This window comes from Dermacentor silvarum, chromosome 3 (assembly GCF_013339745.2).
Source record: "Dermacentor silvarum isolate Dsil-2018 chromosome 3, BIME_Dsil_1.4, whole genome shotgun sequence".
In the NCBI taxonomy this organism is placed as follows: Eukaryota; Metazoa; Arthropoda; class Arachnida; order Ixodida; family Ixodidae; genus Dermacentor; species Dermacentor silvarum.
The window spans coordinates 156,082,228-156,088,985 of record NC_051156.1 but is presented as its reverse complement, the minus strand read 5'-3'; the positions used below and the strand labels follow the sequence as shown (position 1 = coordinate 156,088,985).

The window sequence follows — 6,758 nt, the reverse complement described above, 5'->3', positions numbered from 1 at the left end:
GTCCTTTCTATTCTTCTTGCCTTGGATGTCTTGAATTTAAAATGTCAAATGCACTGTTGACATGTCTGATAAACTCTTCTGTTGGCAAGGAATTTGAAAATTTTGAATTTTTTGAGCTCTGCAGTCACCAAGAGCATCGGCTACCGATTGACTAAACGTTTGAGCCAACAATGAGACTTTCATGGGCTGGCTTTTCCAGGTAATATGTGCTTGTCTAAGTTTGTTTGCCAAATGTAGGCCCTCTGTGTACTGGATTTCATGCAGCTCATCAATGTGTTTCAACAATATGAACTGTTGTTCATATCACAATAGCCTTTTTATCAAACAGGGTGTGCCGCAGTAGCTTCAACATGTGACAGGGATACAACATGGCAAAGAAAAGCTTTTTTGTCACTGGATGTGGAAAAGCAGCATCCAGCTCAGTCAGGTCCATCTTGCAGCCAAGGCTGTGCAGCAATGACAAATTCGCTGCAGCGCCATCGCAGGTCAAACTCACAATGTGGGCACCTTTTTTGTGAGTGAAGCTAGCAGCTTGCAGCACCAAATTGCACCTTTGCTCACCACCAAGGCCATGCACTAGAAAGTAGCCAATCGGCAGCTTCCATCTGCCATTGATTGCAACAAGCATTAAAACAAATGCATCTTAGGCAACTGGAAAGCTGTCATCATTGACATCAATGCCCATGTCAACATATCCATGGAAGCTTTTCCCATCCCACACTGCTTCTTTGAATGGCCATCTCATCCACAACCAGATTGCATAATGTGGAGAGCCGTGCTTTACCTTGATAGCCAATGCAGTCATTGCCTCTTTTGAAAAGTCAGCAGCCCTATCAATGGATTGATATAATTTACACAGCGTCTTTGGATGCGGGAGGCATGTGTTGAAAACAGCTCGTACATATCTGTATGCTCTAGGGGAATAAAAATGCAAAGTCAGTGCAAATGGCCTGTGCTCTGGCGAGTAAGCGGGTGACATTGCTGGCACCAGACTTATGTGGCAGTTGACGCATGAGCAAGTCTTTTTTGCCCCACCAAGACTCTGCAATATGGCGACATCCTCATTTCCTAGAATGCGATTGTCAGATAAATCTTCTGTGACATTTTCGAGATGAGCAACCTTTTGAAAAAGCTGTTGATAGGATTGCCGTAGAGTCTTCATCTTCTTCTTGGTCGCAGTTTGTAATTGTGTAACGCCATAATTCATGCCTCAGAAAGACCTTTTCAGGTGCGTCTTCTGCTGGCTGTGGCTGCAAAATATCACGCGCTGTAACAGGTGCATGAGCGACCAACATGACACAAAGCACGTACGCAGAACAAATTAATTGTTGTGGCATACACTCTTGTGCAAGCTATGAAGAATATAATGCTTAATTTTAGGTCATTACATTGTTCACAATGGTTTCCGTTTACACTTTTGTGAACTTAAAAACTGTGGGGGCATAAAACTGCCATCCACACGAGCTTGCTAGTGCCACTTAATTTTGTTTGTTTATTTATTTGCTAAATACTGCAGGCCCATCTGGGCCCAGGCAGGAAAGGTAGAAGTACAAAACAACTAACACAGAAGAGGCCAATGTAGCATAGTTCAATGAGAGATGTTTTAAAGAAGCCTTTTAGTTTGAGTGGGCAAAATATACTGAGCTCATATATCACGGCTCATTGTGACCGATCGAACATATAAAGAGCATAGAAAATTGTGAAAAACCTGTTGGTCTTCTAGTTATTGTGTCATTTGAATGGAAAAGAAAAATTGAAAAAGGATTATTGGCCGATAATTGGTGTTTAATGGAAACTGAGGAGGAAACTCATACCGCTGCGAACAAATATGAATGTTTCAGTATTTAATTAGATGGTTGCCATGATCATAAATGTTAGTGTCCAAGTGCAGTTCACTGAGTGACATTTGTTATGCTTGAGCTATTAAACAGTTGCCACGAAAATATATGCCACTTCACTTGCAGCTACCAAAGGAAACAAGTATGTAAAAATTGTAGTGGTCGAGTATTATCCTCACCATAGTATGCCTTGCTGTTCAAGGTGTCGCTGGGTTGTGTGTAGGCAGTGCTGCAGAAGCTTCACCCTTGAGCGTCCTGGAGGGCCTTGGACTGGGAGAATGGACAAAATACACCAAGTGCAATGAGGAGGGACTGCTTACTGGAATATAACTTGAAATTGCTGACCGTGCAAACGAAACACCAGATGCACAGTTGAAGCTAAAACCCGGGACTAATAGCGACACCATTGGCTTCATTTAAAATTTATGCACAATAATGACCAGCAAGCAGGACATTGTTAGGGAGATCAGTGGCTGTGGCTATATACTGTATTTTTTATCTACTGTCCCAAAAAATGTTGATAAAGCTTACCAGCACAGTTGGCGTGTTATAAATTTTATTACTGTTGTAAATGTTGGAGCCTAGCAAGGGTGTTAATTATGCGTGTAATGAGAGGACATGGCTGAAGTATAATTCAGAGAAGGAGTGTGTTTTCCTTATTCCAACTTTACTGAAAAAAAGTGGTTTTTCATCTTACATAACACTGCTTTGCTGCAGTTTGTTTTATTTTCCTTATCTTGTACTTATCCTAGATTGACTAAAATGGGATTATTATGTAGCATATATGGCTTCATTCATTAGCACTTGCTTTTGCCAGTGTTAACAATGAAATTTGAACGCAGTATGCTTGTCACCTGTGTCAAAAAAAGGCTGTAATGTAGCCAATGATAGGTTGAACAGTTCTATCTTTCTCTTCATTCTGAGCATTACTAATAGATCTTTTAAATCTGTCGAAAACATCTTACAAAAAGCTGTATGACAGTGTCATATGCATTTTTGAAACGTAAATAATTACTTTAAAGGTGAAATCCAAAATATATATTAAAGGGAAACACCAGATTTTTGCAAAGCAGATCAGAACATGAATCAACCAAGGCACACATGTGAGAAAATGTCTTAAGCAAGCTCTGTGATCATTACGACAATCAAACATGCCAGGACATGTTGGATTTCGGAAGGCTCATCAGCGATGTCTGAATCAGTCAAGGACGCGCTAGCAGATGTAGCAGTACCCTCTGCTAGCACATCAATCAGACATGCCCTCAGAGATGCCCATATCCATTGTGGCTTGAGAGAGACCCGCCTGAATATAAGAAAAGCATATTTCACTTCAGGAATGGTGGGGGACATCTACCACAGTCATGAAAAAGGTATGATCAAACTGGAAACATGCATTATGGCTGCATACAGCTGCGCACCAACTTACTGGCTCAACTTGATGCTGTTATGTTCCCGTGGATGTAGCTGCTTCACTTTAAGGTTGACTCATTGCTGTGGCATCGTTCTTTGCAAGCGTCTGCAGTTAAAGAATAACCCACCAGATATTTTTAAGGTCCAACAATAACATTTGCTGTGGAATGCATTTACACAACCTTTGCAGAGTCATGCAAAAGACCTCACATGATCTGCGCATGCTTTCCCTACACACCGCATCACCTTGTGTAGAAAACTATCTTTGATCTAAGTGTGCTTGTAAAATACACATACATCTAATTGAATCTCGGGGGAAATGGAGCTGTAGTAACCTTGCATTGCATGTTTCACGCAAGAATATCAACGATATAGCTGTAACACATACATAATGTAATGTAATGCCCCCTCTGTAATGCCTCCAGGCCTTCAGGGTACTACTAATAAATGAATGAAAATGATGTTCACTCCTGTAATTTAAAGTAAAACTGTGTTATTTCATCTCAACTGTTATTTACCTGTTGTTTAAAATATGTCAACCAACATCGTATCTTCTGAAAAAAAAAATGATATTTAGCCTCAACATGGGGGAGTGATTGAACTTTGCAACATGATGTTTGAACTTTGCACTCACGTACAAGCCGAGTTACTAGGAGCAGAATATTCTCTACAAAATTGTTGTTCTTGGCAACTATTGCAAAACTTGGTATGTTATGTGAAGACTAATCGTTCATGGTTTCTTCAATTAATTAGTTTTATTGCAATTTTGATTGTTTTCAGCCACAAGAAATACATAAAAAATTCAGTCAATAATTTTTATAGCAGTAAATGTAATTCTTCGACAATAAATAGTTTCACATCGTACCTTTTTAGGAGTGTACGCTAGCTGATAAAAGTACTTTAAAGAGAAATAAATGTTTAACACTTAGTGGGAATTATGACAAAGTTGGAAAAAAAATGGCTTGAATAGTATTGCACCACTATTTCGTCAGTTATAATTCACACGAGCACGTAGTCACTATAACGATCGCGAATATTGCAGTTCCATTTTCATAAATAAAAGAAACGTTCATTGTGCTTACCTATGGAAGGACAGGCCATCGCGCCATTTTCTGTTCGATTAGGGCATCCTGGCACAAAACACTTCATCACGCAGGTGCGCCTACTGCTGACGGGAGTTCTCGCCGGTCTGCTAAGAGGCCGAAGACTTTGAGCAGATCTCGAACAACAGTGTCGACTACGCTACGGGCCGGCACGGCCCTAAATATGTTCGGAGTCTCCGGCTCGCCAGTCCATCCTTGGGCACAAGACGGGACGCATTTTTTTCACGTAGGGACAGTCGCTTCGGACCCTGTACGCTCGCTTAATCGCGTGCACATTTTGCGGGGGCGAAAGGCATCATTGTTTCCCAGAACACGTCGTCAAACGCAACGAATCGTCGTCGGAAGGGCGGCTTGGTTGCCTTCACACGTTTGCAGGGCGAAAGGTTCCCTCGTTTCCCTGAAACCACACGGAAACGCAACCAGTCGTCCTTGAGGTGGTCCTCCCGGGTTGTTCGGCGCAATGCCGGTTAACCGACGCCTTCGTTCGCAACAGCCTTGGCGCCTGTCTGCTAATTAGGCGGCGAGACTGAACTGCTTCACACACTCGAATTCTTTCACTAACCTCGGCGCGCGTTTGCCACGCCGAGTATGTGCGCATATTCCGAAACCCCCGCAGCAGACGAAACCGAAGCCACCGAAGCGAGCCGAGTAAAATCTACCGCTTGCCTATCACGTGAGGGCCTATTTCCCATCATTCCATTCCTCTAAATTTTTTATGACTAGGCTTCAAGATTGTCACGTGACGCTCCCTCCTAGTTTTTTTCCTTCCTCCATGGCCTATGGAAGTGTCCGCTCTTATCCTTGTATGTTACTCTATGCCCGTGGGCTTTTCACGCTCGCGAAGCGCGCGGAAAGCCAGGGTCGTCTGCTACGCACTGTAGTTCTTTGCGTTCAGTTTCCACGCAAAGCACTTAAAGTCTAACTTCAACAGTGTGGTGCTGGATGGAGCTTACCTATCTTTGAGCGTTGTGTTTGTGCTTGGGCCTCAAGATAATGCAAAACCTAACATGTCAAAACTTATCAGCCCGGCCTAGCTCCGGTGCTTGAGTTCGGTAACGGCAATGCGGTAACTGTGCGTGCGTAGAAACGCGCTAAATGAGCCCGCGCGGGGAAAGAACACAAAAACGGCATTGGCATGGGCACGCGGGAAATAAGCACCATGCTTGCAAGAATAAGAGTAACGGAAAAAGTAAATTACTCGCGCAGTCAAGGTAAATACGTGCGTGCAGTGACCGCTTCGCTCACCACTACGCGCTTTTCACTCACGGTCAGTAGTGGCTTACAGCCATACGTTTATGTATTTATTCGACAATTTTTTAGCCTCGACAATACTTTATTATGAACACAGCACAGTGAGAAGGTGTAAGGAAAACAAGAGAAAGAGCAGAGACGGCCCTAACGCCGCAATATTGTTGGCTTATTTCGCTTCAGAGATTGCGTACACGAAAAATTATTGCTGTACGCTCTCTCTTCAATACAAACTTCGCGCACGATGTACCCTAAGGTTCACCGTGAGCGACGCTTTTTTTTTTTTTCAAATTCAGTCATTCGAAAGAAAACCCATTCGATCCAGCCAGTAGGTAAACAAACATAAAAATAGGTAAACAAATATATTTTTCCTACATTGAAATAAATAGATAGCTACTACTGGCCTAGTCATTTATTAATTTGTTATGGAAAAGGTATTGCTGTAATAGCTTTGTTTTAATAATCCGTGAATCCTCTCTTAAATTACCAACATGCAACTTCTCATGATATCACAGTTATTGCTTAACGTGTGATTTTTTACGTAAACTAACAAGCATTCATGGCGCGTGACGATGTTTGTGCTTGCATTATATTGACTGGAAAATCGTCTTGAAAATTGCTGCCTTTGATGCCCTGCAAATATCGCTATTATTTCTACATATACCTAAAATAGTTACCTTCAATAACAGTAAAAATTGATAACTTTATGTTCTGGTGACTTGTTGCCTCTTTCATTACGTAACTACAACTGCATAGTTATTGAATAGTAAGTATATTTGCTGTGTACAAACCAGCGAGCATACGCAATAAATATTCGTAAAGTTACTTTCATGTTGTTCTTTCTGGGGTTTTACGTGTCAAAACCAGCTCTGATTATGAGGCACAAAGTTACTTTCTTGTTAAAATTCGTTCAGTGTTTGCGCTCCGGGAATAACACAAGAAGGTGTAAGTCGAGTTGCACATCCGTAACGCATCACATTCGTTTTCTGATTTTCGCTCGTATACTTATGAAATGAGGCATACGTACACCATGCTTCGCTGTTAGCATTTCATTAATATTTTTTGCCTTGTTTTTTGCAGTGTACATTTCTCGCGTACCCTTTATCTACACGCCGCGGTAGCTGAGTGGGTTTGGTAGGTTGGACTGCTAAGCTCCAGG

The 6,758-nt window shown here is 41.9% G+C and overlaps 1 long non-coding RNA gene across 1 annotated transcript; it reads right to left on the bottom strand.

Annotated features, from left to right (window-relative positions):
• Window positions 1-2,039: 2,039 nt before the first annotated feature.
• On the bottom strand, window positions 2,040-4,633 carry LOC125944027 (uncharacterized). Its single transcript, XR_007466070.1, has 3 exons — window positions 4,331-4,633; window positions 3,257-3,354; window positions 2,040-2,108 (listed from the first exon to the last, which is right to left on the bottom strand). It is a non-coding gene; the product is annotated as an uncharacterized LOC125944027 (long non-coding RNA).
• Window positions 4,634-6,758: the final 2,125 nt, after the last annotated feature.